The sequence below is a fragment of the Bos mutus genome, chromosome 22 (assembly GCF_027580195.1).
Source record: "Bos mutus isolate GX-2022 chromosome 22, NWIPB_WYAK_1.1, whole genome shotgun sequence".
Taxonomy (NCBI): Eukaryota; Metazoa; Chordata; class Mammalia; order Artiodactyla; family Bovidae; genus Bos; species Bos mutus.
In genome coordinates, this window is record NC_091638.1 from 57,224,969 (window position 1) to 57,241,269 (window position 16,301).

Sequence of the window (16,301 nt, forward strand, 5' to 3'; positions counted from 1 at the left end):
TTGACTGTGTGGATCACAAAAAATTGTAGAAAATTCTTAAAGAGAAGGGAATACCAGACCACCTGACCTGCCTCTTGGGAAACCTCTATGCAGGTCAGGAAGCAACAGTTAGAACTGGACATGGAACAACAGACTGGTTCCAAATAAGGAAAGGAGTACGTCAAGGCTTATATTGTCACCCTGCTTATTTAACTTATATGCAGAGTACATCATGAGAAACACTGGGCTGGAATCAAGATTGCCGGGAGAAATATCAATAACCTCAGATATGCAGATGACACCACCCTTATGGCAGAAAGTGAAGAAGAACTAAAGAGCCTCTTGATGAAAGTGAAAAAGTAGAGTGAAAAATTGGCTTAAAACTCAGCATTCAGAAAACTAAGATCATGGCATCTGGTCCCATCACTCCATGGCAAATAGATGGGGAAACGGTGAAAACAGCGACAGACTTTTTTTGAGGGGGCAGCAGCAAAATCACTGCAGCTGGTGATGGCAGCCATGAAATTAAAAGATGCTTGCTCCTTGGAAGAAAAGTTATGACCAACCTAGACAGCATATTAGAAAGCAGAGACATTAGTTTGTCAACAAAGGTCCATATAGTCAAACCTATGGTTTTTCCAGTAGTCATTTATGGATGCAAGAGTTGGGCTATAAAGAAAGCTGAGCACCGAAGAATTGATGCTTTTGAATTGTGATGTTGGAGAAGATTCTTGAGAGTCCCTTGGACTTCAAGGAGATCCAACCAGTCCATCTTAAAGGAAATGAGTCCTGACTATTTATTGGAAGGACTGGTGCTAAAGCTGGAACTCCAATACTTTGGCCACCTGATGCAAAGAACTGACTCATTTGAAAAGACCCTGATGCTGGGAAAGATTGAAGGCAGGAGGAAAAGGGGATGACAGAGGATGAAATGGTTGGATGGCATCACCGACTCAATGGACATGGGTTTGAGTAAACTCCTGGAGTTGGTGATAGACAGGGAGGCCTGGAGTGCTGCATTCCGTGGGGGTCACAAAAAGTCAGACACGACTGAGCGACTGAACTGAACTGATCCATCCATTAACTTAACAAGATGCATGAAAACTCTATTTGAAAAATTAACATTCCTGAGGGACATCAAAGAACGCTTTAACCAAGAAAGTTAATCTTTTAAAAAACGTATATTTATTCATTTATCTGACTGCATCAGGTCTTGGTTGTGGCTCGTGGCATCGTAGCTGTGTCACTGTGATGCCTGGGCTCCGTAGTTGTGGCACACAGGCGTAGTTGCTCTGTGGCCTGGGAGGTCTTAGTTCCTTGACCAGGAATTGAACCCATGTGCCCTGCACTGCAAAGCAGACTCTCAACCACTGGACTGCCAGGAAAGTCCCAGAAAGTTACATTTCTTCTTAAATAGGATGACTCAACGCATAAAGAAGTCATTTCTTCCTAAATTAATCTGTAAATTTAGTGCAATTCCAATAGGAAAAAAAATAGTTTTGGGGGTCCTAGAGATGGGGGAGAACTAGAGAGATGAATTCTGAAATTCACATGGAAAAGTAAACAATCAGATAGCCAGGAGAATTCTGAAAGGAAGAGCCGAAAGAAAGGGACGGGGTCTCCCAGCCATTAAAACATGATATTAAGCTGCAGTAATTTAAACAGTGTGGTACTTACATCAAGAGACAAACATATCCATAACATGAAGCTCGGAATTAAATATATTGAGAGATCTAGCACAGAATAAATGTGGCATTTCAAATCGGTGAGGAACAAAGGTTATTCAATAAACATTGTTGGAATAACTGGCTTGTTATTATGAAAAACTTAACTTGAATCCATATCTCATTACAGCAAAAAGTTTTCAGATGGATCAAACCCAAAACAGTAATAGAAGAAAACGCAGGGAATTTTGTTTTATAATCTTGGAGTGAGGTGTAGCTGTCTGAGAATGGCATATCCCAGTCATAAAATTTAAAAATTGACAGATTTGACTGCCACAATGTTTCTCCGTGGAAAAAAACCTTCACATTTTCAAAAGGCAAAAGAGAAACTGGGAAAAATACTGGCAATTCATACCACAGGCGTAGGACTAGTTCCCTTCATATATTAGAAGCTTCTATAACACATTGCAATAAGGAAAAAAACAATTCTATAGTGAAGGTGGTAATTGACATGAAAGAAAGAAAATACAAATGACTTCTAAACCTCATCATAATCAGAGGCTGGGTAATGCGGAAACAACACTTGTATGCTCTTTTGTGTCTCTAAATTTTGTACCATTTGGCTATATTACCCAGTTTAAAAAAAAAAAAAAAAACTGAGCTCAAAAAAAAGGGGGAAAAACAAAAACTATTTTAAAATAATACTCAATAAGACTCCGGGTACTAGTTAAAAGGACCACTGTGAGCATCAAAGTCTTATGTGGGAAAATGAGTAATAAAGTTGATAACTGAGAGAGTTTAAATTAAAAGCAAGGGTGGAGGGTGGGTATAGTAGGGTGCTCAATCTGGACTTGAACTTGGTATTCAAGGTCCAGATCTGTTTCGTGCTAGCTGTCTGACTTTGGCAGTTGACTTCATCCTATGACCTTCAGTTTTCTCCTCTGTGAAATGGGAATGATCACAGATTTTCTGAGGTTCAAAGAGGAAGTGCACAATAAATGCTCAGGGCAATGTCTGGCATACAGCAGATGCATGAAGGGCACTTTGCATGTGCTCAGAGGAGAGTGGATGTGACAGCTTAGTTAGTGGTTGCCCAGAATCAGGATAAGTACAGAGTGCTAGATCTCTGACTCCTTCAACTTGCCTGCTGTTGGCCTATGTCTGCACTCCACTGACAGTCACAAAGTCACCTCCTTTTATCTCAGAAGATCCAAATACCCCAAATCCCTTTCCATAGTTATTTTCTTTATTTCCTGAAGCCTCTGATATCCACGAATTACAGATTTCTGTTGACCTACGTGGTGTTCTCTGGCCCTGAGTTCTCCTGGGAAATTCCATTAAGGCTCCAGGGACACTAATCTATCATTGTGGCTCAACTCAGCTCATGGTAAGAATTCAATGTGTGCATTTTACCCTGTGCGTCGGCCATTCTACCCCAGGACTTTTCAATAAGACCATCTCACCCACTCATCATATTCCTGCCAGACCTTAAAAGCAAGCTATAAATGGTGACTGACATGTCAGGCAATCCCACAATGCTCTCTGGTCTATCTGCCTCCCAGGTCTAAACCCCTGGCTCCATTCCCGGATTTCGATCCCTGCCTCTGGCTCCTTCTAGATTTTTGTATCTTGTGTCTCCCCTGGCATTTAGACCTCAGGGTTCCTAAATAATTTGTTATCTGAATAGCCGTTATAGTTGTTAAGTACCTCCATCACTGCCCCTGCCCAAGGGGAACCCAGATAAGGCTAGTGGAATTGGGAAGAAGATACAAATTTGCCTCTAACTCCTTCCCACGCCATCCCAGGGCCCTTGGCCCAGCTTAATGACGCTGTTATCCTCTGGGCATTTTCCATAAAGCTTCTCTCTGCGTTGACAATCGTCAGCACCCTTAAGACACCAGCTGATTAGGTTTACGAATGTTTCTTTACAGCCCCTTTTGCCAAAGAGTTCAGATTTTGGATTTTCCAAAGAGTTCTGAAAACCTGAAATGCCTTCAAGACCCTGTGGAAATTTTTTATTGTATTATCATCTGGTATCCTCTTCTCCAACCTTTTCTTGGAGAAAAAATCCAATAATCCATAATTCATCCACACGGCCACCATGCATTCCCATGACTCACTCTCTTGACCACAGTTCATTGATTTACCTGGCTCAAGCCAAGTCAATTAGTCTTTCTCCTGGAGATTAAAAATAAAGAAAGAAAGAAACTGAATTAAAGAACAATAGTCTTTATGGTGGGTAGAAATTCTAAGGTGAAATACAAGACTTACTCCCAACCTTTTTATTATTTATGTTAGTTCATCTTTTGAAAAGTGTGTACCAAGTGGGATAGACATAGAAGAGATTCCTTAGGGAAACATCTATGGAGGATAGTGGGGGGGTGAGCAGGAGCAAGACAGGGAGAGCAGGCCTGACCTATGAAAAGAGCCAGGAAGGAGAGACGACTGGTTAGGAAAGTCTCTGGCTACAGCACAGTTCTAAGAACGTTTGGGCCGGGCCTATGGGGAGTCACTAAGCCAAAGTTCCCCAATAGAGTATTGGTCCAATATTGACCCCCCCCCACCTGCTCAGTTATTGCTTAGAAACAGTCTAGGGGAACGTGGCCTCAGCAAAATGCAATTGTGGGTCCAGGGGTGAACATCGAGGCCTTTCAGTCACCCTGCTTCCCACAGCAGGCTCTCCTGAAGGAGTCTCTCCATCTAGTCCTTTGAGAAGCAACACATATTTAACAAATTAAATGTTCAAGGAATTTAGCAGGCAAGTTACCAATGACAAACCTAGACAGCATTTTAAAAAGCAGAGACATCACTTTCCTGACAAAGGTCCATCTAGTCAAAGCTATGGTTTTTCCAGTAGTCATGTATGGATGTAGGAGCTGAACCATGAAGAAAGCTGGTCACTGAAGAACTGATGCTTTTGAACTGTTGTGTTGGAGAAGACTCTTGAAAGTCCCTTGGACTGCAAGGAGAGCAAACCAGTCAATCCTAAAGGAAATCAACCCTGAATATTCATTGGAAGGACTGTTGCTGAAGCTGAAGTTCCAATACTTTGGCCACCTGATGCAAAGAGCCGACTCATTGAAAAGACCCTGATGCTGGGAAAACTTGAGGGCAGGAGGAGAAGGGGGCAAACAGAGGATGAGATGGTTGGATGGCATCGTCGACTCAATGTACATGAATTTGAGCAAACTCCAGGAGACAGTGAAGGAAAGGGAAGCCTGGCGTGCTGCAGTCCGTGAGGTCGCAGAGGGAAAGACATAACTGAGCAACTGAACAACAATACAGGTTTCTTAGAGTCATCCTCTTCCCACTCTGTGTCATCCATGAAAAAGTACTCATTGTCTCTCTTTTAAAACCTGAAGTTCTCTTTCAGTGTGTTCTTTAAAGTTATGCTCTGATAAACTTGTATCTCTAACTGGAAGCTCTCTGGCTGGAAAAACATTTTCTTGGTTAACAACTTCCAAACTAGCTGTCAGAAAATGTGGTAATTGGAGAAAAAATGAGTTTGAGGCATTCGTGCAGTCACACCATTACATAAACGGTTTCTTTCTCCTGCTGCTTCACCCAGAGGTGAGAAAGGACCCTTCCAAGAAAAGGACCTTAGCAGGGGCTTCTCTGGCCAAACAGGACAGAAGGACAACTGAGTCTGCTCCACTAATGACCACAAAGCAGGAGAGGGAAATGAACCGGAGGAGCTATTGTGAGTTGAGAACTCTCTAGAAGGACAAAATGGCAACCCACTCCAGTGTTATTGCCTGGAAAATCCCATGGACAGAGTAGCCTGGGGTCACAAAGAATTGGACACGACTGAGTGACTGAGCATGCTTCATGCTTAATGGAGGTGAGAGGGTTGGATGGCATCACTGACTCAATGGACATGAGTTTGAGTAAACTCTGGGAGTTAGTGATGGATAAGGAGGCCTGGTGTGCTGCAGTCCATGGGGTCGCAAAGAGCGACTGAACTGAACTGAATGTCAGCCTTGTTTGACCCCTATCCAGAGTGGAGAAGCTTTTGGAGGAATCCAGGAGAGATTCCGAATGCTTCAAAAATATGTCTACTCAGCAGCCAAATCAATTCTCAAGTGACCCTTGCTGCCTTGCCCCACCTGACAGTAAGTCTTCAAAGTAAAGCCCGGTGGGAGCAGGGTGGAGTGACTCGCTCAAGGTCACAAGAACAACTAAGTCTCCTATTCAGGCTCTTTGAAGCTGTGCTCCACATCCGCGTTGTATCTATAAGTGATCTTAGTGTGAGAAATCGGGTCTGCTCAGTGTCGTCTTTTTCCGCCTTCAAAACAAGAATGTATCATGAACCCTAAGTGTCCCCCTTTAGTCGAAAGCAGTTCTTTAGCACAGTAGTTAGAGAGATTTGCCATCTGGATGCTCAGACCCCACCTCCCTTTTTTTCATGCTTTTCTTCATTCTTCTTTCTTGTCCCAGGACTCATGTCAGTCAGCTCCTCTTCTCTCTCCTGGTTCCCTCTCTCCAATTAAAATCCGCTCTCAGGAAACCGTGCACACACCGGCACTGGAATGCTTGAGCAGCTGCATTTTAAGAAAAACAGGAGAATGGCTTAAAGTAGAGGAATTAATGGTAGGACCTCAGAGATCATCTAATGGAGGGGAAATCTTATCTTGGAGAAAACAAAGTCTTCCCAGGGCTCTCAAAGTCACACCAGTAGGGAATCACCTGTGCGTTACAAACAGATCAATTTCCCCAGCTTTATAGATGTGGGCCCGTTTCAGTAAAAGGCATTTGGTGCATGAGAAACCACACCGAACCAGGAATCGTCCGAAACTTTGCTTTCCTCATGCGTAAGCATTGGAGATTGTATCTTACAATCTCCCCTTGACATGTTAGAATTTAGTGGTAGATTTTTAAAGATCACGGCTCTCCAAATAGACTTGGATTAGGGTGTCATGTCTATCACTTACCATCTGGAAGAACTTGTCAAGTCACTAAACCTCTCTAAGCCTTATTTGTCCCTTCTGTATAATGGGAATTAAATGTATCTGTGTCAGAGGACTTCCCTGGCAATCCAGTGGTTAAGATTTCACCTCCCAATGCAGCGGGTGAGGGTTGGATCCCGGGTCAAGGAGATAAGATCCCACATGCCTTGTAGCCAAAAGAGAAAAAAAATACGTAAGTAATATTTTACCAAATTCAATAAAGACTTTAAAAATTATCCACCCCCCCCAAAAAAAAATGTCAAAATATTACCTGCCTCACAGTATTGTGAGAAATTCAACAAATTGTGTGGTCCATGAAAGGATTCAATAAATATTAGTTATGATAATCATTGGGCTTCCCTGGTAGCTCAACTGGTAAAGAATCCACCTGCAATGCAGGAGACCCCAGTTCGATTCCTGGGTCAGAAGATCCGCTGGAGAAAGGATAGGTTACCCACTACAGTATTCTTGGGCTTCCCTGGTGGCTCAGCTGGTAAAGAACCTACCTGCAGTGCAGGAGACCTGGGTTCGATCCCTTGGTTGGGAAGATCCCCTGGAGAAGGGAAAGGCTACCCACTCCAGTATTTTGGCCTGGAGAATTCCATGGACTGCATAGTCCATGGGGTCGCAAAGACATTGCCTCTCTTTCCTCACAGGGTGATCAATTCTTCTTCAGCCAGCCATCTGTCACCTGAGAGTTGGATATACTTTCACTAACACTTGGGGATGAACTTTCCTTTAGTTTCAGTGAATTCTCTAACCTGAGAGAGAAATTTATGCTCAAGACAACTGAAAGTCTACTGAGAACATGGAAAATAGTTCCTTTCTTAAACAAATGGAGCTTTAGTATTCTAATTTTTTACCCTAGCATTTATGAGTCACTGAAATTAATTGGGTTCAGTATTGAAAGAGGCACATTATCCTCCTCATGTTTTCATAATCAGCTCCCTGGAAAGTATTTTTAAAGCAAAATCAATATGTCACACCTGGTCAGCATTGTAACATGATTAGTTCTTTGATTAACAAGGGGGCAGGAAAATATCACATTTTATGTAGACTTCTTGGGAATAAGGTTGGATTCTAGCAGCTCAAAAGTTTGAGATAATTCAGCACGAACCACACTCAAGAAACTATTCAACGGAAAAGTGTGCATATATTTTATTCATCAAAAGGTAGCATGTTTGGGGTCTTCCCTGGTGGTCCAGTGGTTAAGACTCAGTGCTCCCAATTCAGGGGGTGCAGATCCCCCATGCCATGGGGCACAGCCAAAAAAAATTAACATGTTTATCATATTTTAAAATGCCTCCTCTTACCTGAGCTCCCTACAGTATCGTGGATTTCTTTTCTATATCTTCTCTTTAATTCACAAGTAAATGCAGTTTCTTTATAAGAAATTAACATCAGCAAAAAGAAAAGAGGATCCCCCAATCCAACCATGGCTGGAGCCAGTGTTATTCCTAGAGTCAATAGATTTCATTTAAGTCAGTAGGAGTCAGACCCCTATCATTGACTTCCTAGAGTCCTGACTAACACAGGAAAAGAAGTGTAGCTGGGGAATCTGAAGCCATTCTCTCTCTCACTTTCTCTTTCTCCAAAGGCCCATTCATCTCTGTGTCTTCCTGCATGTCTGCCTCATTCTTTCCCACCTTTGTGTGTAAAACGAAGATCATGGCATCCGGTCCCATCACTTCATGGGAAATAGATGGGGAAACAGTGGAAACAGTGTCAGATTTTATTTTGGGGGGCTCCAAAATCACTGCAGATGGTGACTGCAGCCACAAAATTAAAAGACGCTTATTCCTTGGAAGGAAAGTTATGACCAACCTAGACAGCAAATTGAAAAGCAGAGACATTACTTTGCCAACAAAGGTCTGTCTAGTCAAGGCTATGGTTTTTCCTGTGGTCGTGTACGGATGTGAGAGCTGGACTGTGAAGAAGGCTGAGCACCAAAGAATTGATGCTTTTGAACTGTGTGTTGGAGAAGATTCTTGAGAGTCCCTTGGACTGCAAGGAGATCCAACCAGTCCATTCTGAAGGAGATCAGCCCTGGGATTTCTTTGGAGGGAATGATGCTAAAGCTGAAACTCCAGTACTTTGGCCACCTCATGCGAAGAGTTGACTCATTGGAAAAGACTCTGATGCTGGGAGGGATTGGGGGCAGGAGGAGAAGGGGACGACAGAGGATGAGATGGCTTGATGGCATCACTGACTCGATGGATGTGTCTGAGTGAACTCCGGGAGTTGGTGATGGACAGGGAGGCCTGGCGTGCTGCGATTCATGGGGTCGCAAAGAGTCAAACACAACTGAGCGACTGATCTGAACTGAACTGATGACCATTAAGGTGGAGAAGGAAATGACAACCCACTCCAGTATTCTTGCCTAGGAAATCCCACGGACAGAGGAGCCTGGTGGGCTGCAGTCCATGGGGTCACAAAAGAGTCGGACATGACTTAGCGACTAAACAGACACACATGACTATTAAGCACCTCCCCCTCAACTCCCTAGTTTATATGTCTTCATTTTGAGTGGCCAGCGGACACTAGCAAGGATCCAAATCCAATCCCCAAATTTTCTGGGAGAGAGAATGAGTCACCCAGCTTGTCCAATCCCGATCCAGTCAGCTAAGGCTCGGGGGCCGGCGGGGGCAGGGGGGTTGGCAATTTATATGACTTTCTAAGACCAGTTTCTTCACTGGTAAAATGAGAGTCATAGCAGGACCTCCCTGTAAGTTTATCAGGGGGGACAAAACGAGATCGCACAGGTGAAGTTCTAAGCATAACACCTGAAAGTCTTCATTGTTTAGTCATGTCTGATTCTTTTCGACCCCCATGGACTGTAGCCCACTGGGCTCCTCTATTCATGGAATTCTCCAGGCAAGAATCCTGGACTGGGTAGCCATTCCCTTCTCCAGAGGATCTTCCCAATCCAGGGATCAAATCTGGATCTCCTGCATTGCAGATGGATTCTTTACTGTCTGAGCCACCAGAGAAGCCCAGGATAATACCCAGTGTGTAGCCAATACATGATAAATGTAAGCCGTGGAAATGCTGTTTCACTGGTTAATGATGATGCTCCCGCTCTGTCTCAGTCTCCTTAGATTCTGCCTGAAGTCAGGGTGATGCTGAGGCCACGGCGGGTGACAGAGATCTCAGCTGTGGATATGAGAAGGATTGAGGCAGGAAGCCAGACAGGCGATTACAGTGGTACAGGATTCCACCCGGGAGGCAGCCTCTGAATGTGCTGAGAGAGCGAGAGCGAATGCTTGAAATTCAGCCAAAACTCTCCTCCCTCCAGCCTAGAGAGGCCCATTGAAATAAGCTCTTCTTCCCAAACTGATGCTGCTGCCTTCTGAGAAATTCTCAATCAGCTCAGCCCTAACACCTGGTTTTCCCCTGGGCTTGTCTATACCATCAAGCAGAGTAAAGGACACAAAGGATCTCAACAGTAGTGTCTGAAGCACTATCTCACTGAAGCCTCACAACAACCCCCTGAGATAGGAATTGATATTATTATCATTCCTTTCTCATAAAGAGAACACAAAGGCTCAAAGGGGTTTTGTAGTTGCCCACACCATAAAATTCACCCTAAGCATACAATAAAGTGGGTTTTAGAATATTCACATAATTGTACAACCATCACTACTGCCTAATTCCAGAACAGTTTTATCATTTGTAAATCCTTTGTTGATCCTTTCACTCCGGACAGTAGCTTTGGGTGATGGGTTCCTTGTTTTTCTTTGCCCTCAAAGCTAGGGTGGGGCTTTCCAGGTGGCGCAGTGGTAAAGAATCCACCTGCCAACGCAGGAGATGCGGGTAGGATCCCTGGGTCGAGAAGATCCCCTGGAGAAAGAAATGGCAATCTACTCCGGTGTCCTTGCCTGGGAAATCCCATGGACAGAGGAGCCTGGTGGGCTACAGTCCATGGGATCAGAAAGACTTGGACACAACTGAGCGCGCATGCGCGCATACACACACACACACACACACACACACACACACACACACACACACACAGAGCTAGAGTGACCCCTTCATCCTGGTTTGTCTGGAAGCTTGTTAGCTTAATACTGAAAGTCTCACCTCCCAGAACCCTCTTAATCCTGGGTGTTCACCTTCCCTGCAGGATACGTTGTCAATGTCATGCCTGTAACCCTTTCCACTTGGGTGTGTACCAGCTGCCTTTCCCCTGCCAGCACCTGCATCTCTTTGACTATAGCCTTTCTCAACAGCCTTGAAAGTCTGGTCGGCTCGCAACAGCAGGATGGGATTAAACCCTGCTCTACAAGAGCAGCCCTGATGGCAATTGGAATATCAATACCCCAGCTCTGTCCCCTCTTGGGTGGGACACTTCTGGAGGTGAGAGTTTTGCACTTACTCCTATGGTTTCCCTAGCAAGCTCAGCTCCATTCACCTACAGTGGTACCTAGCTTGATAACATGCCTTTGATTGCCCTCCTCCCCTTGTTTGTTTCACTTCTCCATTCTTGAATCTATCTCAGAGTCTGCTTGTAGTCAAATTCAAACTAAGACAGCTCCCCTTCCAAATCCTTGAAATAGACAACTGATGCTCTCTCAAATATCTGTAAAATGTTATGCAAATGGAACTTCCAATCCCTTCTGCTAAACAGATTGCTGCCCAAAAACACCTCCCACCCCAAATTAGGAATTCTGCAACTGCTACCACTTTGCTGGACAGATCTTGATAACCTCCACCCTCAGTGGTAGAAGAACCCATCTGCCAATGCAGGAGCTGCAGGAGACGTGGGTTAGACCCCTGGATCAGGAAGATCCCCTGGAGAAGGAAATGTCAATCCACCCCAGTATCCTTGCCTGGAGAATTCCATGGACAGAGGAACCTAACAGGCTATATAGTCCATGGCGTCACAAAGAGTTGGACACAACTGAGCACGCACACGTGCACACTCAGTATACACAATCCCTGAAGCTCAGCCCACCTTCAGCCTTTAAATTCCTCCTTTGGGACCAGGGAAGGCCTTTACTCCAGAGAGGAAACTTTTTAGTCGTTGTTGGCTGGGCTCCATCCAATGGCACAGAATTGGATCAGCACTTTTTATTCCTCTCTATTTTCAATGTCAGTTCCTCTTGGCAGACAGGATCACGCCCCTGCCTATCAGTGGAGAGGGCTGTCTGAACCTTTTAAGAAATAATGTATCACAAACTAACTGCAGTGTAAATGCAGAGCAGAGAAAAGCAGAATTTGGAATGCAGGAAGCTAGAGCAAAGAGAACCCCAAGAGCAAGTGAGTCTGATGGGAGACACAGCGAGAGACCCTCCCCACCAAGTGCCTAAGAGCTGTTCCCACAGACTTGTGCTTGAGATCCCAGCAACAGAGAGTTTTGCCAGATTGTATTTTCCAAAGATGACTACACCAATATGTGTCCATCCCACACGCTCTTCTTATAATATGACGTTGATATTCCTGTATTGGGAAGTGAATGGACCTCGGGTACTGCCTCAACCAGTGGGATTAGGCAGAAAAGACACTGTAGGAACTGCAAGACTAGACCATACAAGGCAGTGAGCTCAGGGACTTCCCTGATGGTCCAGTGGCTAAGACTGCACTCCCAATGCAGGGGGCCTGGGTTCAATCCCTGGTCAGGGAACTTGATCCAAGATGCTACAATGAAAGATTCCACATGCCACAACTAAGCAGCAGTCAAAATAATACTTTGGTACAGCCAAAATTATATATATATATTTTTTATTATATGAAAAGAGAAAAAAAAAGGCAATAAATTCTGTCTGGCTCTCTTTTTGGGTTACTTTCCCTGGAAACTGAGTTACCAAATTGAGAGGAAGTTTAGGACACATGGAGAAGCCATGAGGGGTGTTTCCAGCGGACACAGCTCCAACCACAGATGCATAAGTGAAAGTCTTCATTTTGCCCCCAACCTTTGAGTCTCGCAGCTGAGGACCAAGACATTGTGGAATGGAGTCAAGATTTCTCCTTTCTGCCCTGTCTGGGTTCCTGACACACAGAGCTTGTGAGAGATAATAAATGACTGCTGTTGTATTAATATCAAGCCACCAGTCTCAGGGTAATTTGTTACATAGCAGCAGATTACAAATATAGGAATGAAACCCTCCATTGCAGCAGAGAGCAATCTCTGTAAGTGCAAACACACCCAGATGGAGAAACATATGACCCTAGGCATAGTCATCCACACTTCAGCATGAATCACCCATATTTTGGCACCACCATCCTTACGAGAAAAGAGACAAGATGAAAAGTCTTAGGAAATGAGAGAGAGGACCTGGGGAACTGAAGAGACAGAAGTGGAGATGGGGCATTTGTATTAATAGGAAGGGATCTGAACTTAAAGCTCGACAGGATTGGGTTCTCGTCCCATGCCCTTTTCTGATAGAATTTCGTCTGGTGTACAGAACTAGCTCTGATCTGGGCACGGCCTCAGTTCCCCCAACACTTACACTTATCTGTCTCCCAAGATTTCTGGGAAAAGCAAGTAAGACCACTGTTATGAAGACAAATTGTTTATGTAATTAAGAAACTTGCAGGGTGTGGTGGAGCACGTAGGACTCGGCAGATCAGGGTTCTAGCTCAGGCTTGGCAGGAACTCACTCTGCAGCCCTTGACAAAGTAACTCCCCTCTACACTGTAACCCCCCAAAATGCCAGTGTAACATTCACTTCTAGACCCAAGTGCTCCTGGTGTAAAAAGGCCTAGAGCCATCAGTGCCAGCGGAGGATAGCAGAGTCTCCGTCACCAGGCCAGGTAACAAGGAAAGTTCAAGGTCAAGTCAAGGTCAAAGCGAGGTAAATGTAGCAAGGTGAGAAGCCAGTTATAGCAGGGTTAAAGGGGTCCAAGCTGAGTCCTGTTGTCTAAACATTCTCAGCTCTGAGAATGAGATGCAAATGGGGATGTAACTGGTAACTAGTCACAGGATCAGCCACAGGATCAGTATCAAGTGCTGTTTAGGAGCTTAAACTCTGGAGCCAGAATACCTGAGTTCCAAACGCCAGCCCTACTGGCCTTTAGCTATAGCAATCTTGGCTGTGTTACTTAACCTTTCTATACCTCCATTTTATCATCTGTAAAATGGAGCTGATCATTACTTACAACACCTTGTTAATGGGATGGACGTGTGCAGGAAGAGTTCTTTCACACCTGGGAAGTTGGCTCTTGGTGAAGCAATTCTGGCTCATGTTTCCTAAACTGAAGAAAATGGTTACAGGGCAATTTTAGAAGGTAACTTCACAGGCTCTTCAACATAAAATCAATGTCCCCTCTACTCCCACTAAAATCGCTTTTCAATGGTCTCTTGATCTTTCTGACTATACCAAAGAGAAAGTGTCAGGTTGGAGCTAATTAAGTCTTAACACCTCTCTGGCTCCTGCTAATTTGCTAATCCCCCTCCAGAGATGCCAAGTGCAGGGCCTGGAGTTCAGAGCCCTCCCAGGCAAAAGCTTCTAGCTACAATTCAATGATATTTTGCTACTGTTATGTGTATTTTTACAGTTGCTTACTTTTTACGTGAGTGATTCTGACTTTACATTTACAGTTCTCTTTTCTTGAACCTCCAATACTTTGGCCACCTGATGTAAAGAGCCGACTCATTGGGAAAGACCCTGATGCTGGGAAAGATTGAGGGCAGAAGGAGAAGGGGGCGACAGAGGATGAGATGGTTGCATGGCATCGCCGACTCAATGGACCTGAAGTTGAGCAAACTTTGGGAGGTGGTGAAGGTCAGAAAAGCCTGGTGTGCTGCAGTCCATGGGGTCACAAACAATCAGACATGAGTCAGCCACTGAACAATAAAAGTTCTCTTTTAAAGTAAATGTTGTCTTTAAAGTAAGTTTCTTTTCAATATTAAACATATTATGGTATATACCTTCTTCTATATGGAAAAAAAATCCTGAAGGGGGGAAGCATAGTATTAGGCTGCATGAGCAGACATGGCCTCTCCAGGGAATTACATGGATCTACTGACAACTAAATCTCATGTCTGAGGGACTTTCCTAGTGGCCCAGTGTTAAGACTCTGTGCTTCCAGTGCAGGGGACTGGGGTTCAATCCCTGGTCAGGGAACTAGAGACCACATGCCACAACTGAAAGATCCTGCAATGGAGACCATGCATGCAGCAATCAAAATCCGGTGCAGCCAAATACATTTAAAAATCAATCAATCAATCACATGTCCTAAATTGCGTCCCCACAGTCCCCTGGTCTGTTTCCAGAACTCCAGGGCCTCATGCTGCTCTTTAGTCCTTTAGTTAGTTGGTACAAACTCTGGATAATTTGGCAAGTATATCCCCTGGTGGGGGACAAAATGAAATTGTTAGTCACTCAGTCATGTCCAATTCTTTGCAACCCCGTGGACTGTAGCCTGCCAGGCTCCTCTGTCCATGGGATTCTCCAGGCAAGAATGCTGAAGTGACTTACCAGTCCCTTCTCCAGGGGATCTTCCTGACCTAGGGATGGAACCTAGGTCTCCTGCATTGCAGGACAATTCTTTATCATCTGAGCTACCAGGGAAGCCCCCCTATATGTTGGCAATTCCATTTCTATGAATTTAATAAAAATAACCATTGATGTGCTCAGAGATACATGGTTGAGAATATTTGTGACCACATCATTCAGGACAGGGAGAAACTGAAAACCATCTAAAGGGCCAACAATAGAGGACCAGCTTTGCATATGATAGTATTTTCACAAAACAGGCTGATCTAAGAACAGAAATATGGCAAGCACTCTGCACAAGGTGGATATAATTATTAGTAGCTCTACTTTACAGAAGAAGAAACTGAAGCACAGAGAAATTAATTATCTTGCCGAAGGTCACACAGCTAGTAAGGGGTAGAGCTGACACTGAACACAGGCCACTTAGATCCAGAGTCCATGTTCTTCCCCACTAGGCTGTGGTCCTGTCTCTGAAGCTGACATTGTAGACGAACATTTATGGACATGGGAAATTCTTCCCCCAATGTATGTGTAAGCTAAAAAGCAGGTGGGAATGAACGATCTGCAAAACCACACACCTTTCCCCCGATGTATGTGTAAGCCAAAAAGCAGGTGGGAATGAACGATCTGCAAAACCATACACCTTTCCCCCGATGTATGTGTAAGCTAAAAAGCAGGTGGGAATGAACGATCTGCAAAACCATACACCATATGTCAAAAGAAGCTGTTTCTGGTTGGTGGAATTGTATTATTTGTGTTATTTGGTTTGTTTTTCAGGCTTTCTGTTCTGAACGCTTGTTACCTTTATAGTAGAAAAGAAACATGAAAAGATGACTTTTCTTCTTAGTTCTCCTATGTGTTTCTGCTTCTAGAAACGAGACAGTTGGTTCTTCATGAAGACGATAAAAATGATAATGATGATTATAGCCAACATTTAATTGTCTCTTAGTATGCTAAAGGAATAACGAGCACAGTTTCATTTAGCTCATCACTGCCCGCCACGTCCCATGTGCGGTCTCCCAGTCTGTGCACTGCACAACCGCAGGGACTACCACTCAATATATCGCCTACAGTCCAGAGGTCCCCAGCCTCCAGGATCAAATGCCTGACGATCTGAGGTGGAGCTGATGTAGTAAGAATAGAAATAAAGTGCACAATAAATATAACCCGCCTGAATCATCCCAAAACCATTGCCTCCCCTGCCAGTCCATGGAAAACATCGTCTTCCACAAAACCGGTCCCTGGTGCCAAAAAGGTTGGGGACCGCAGGTCCA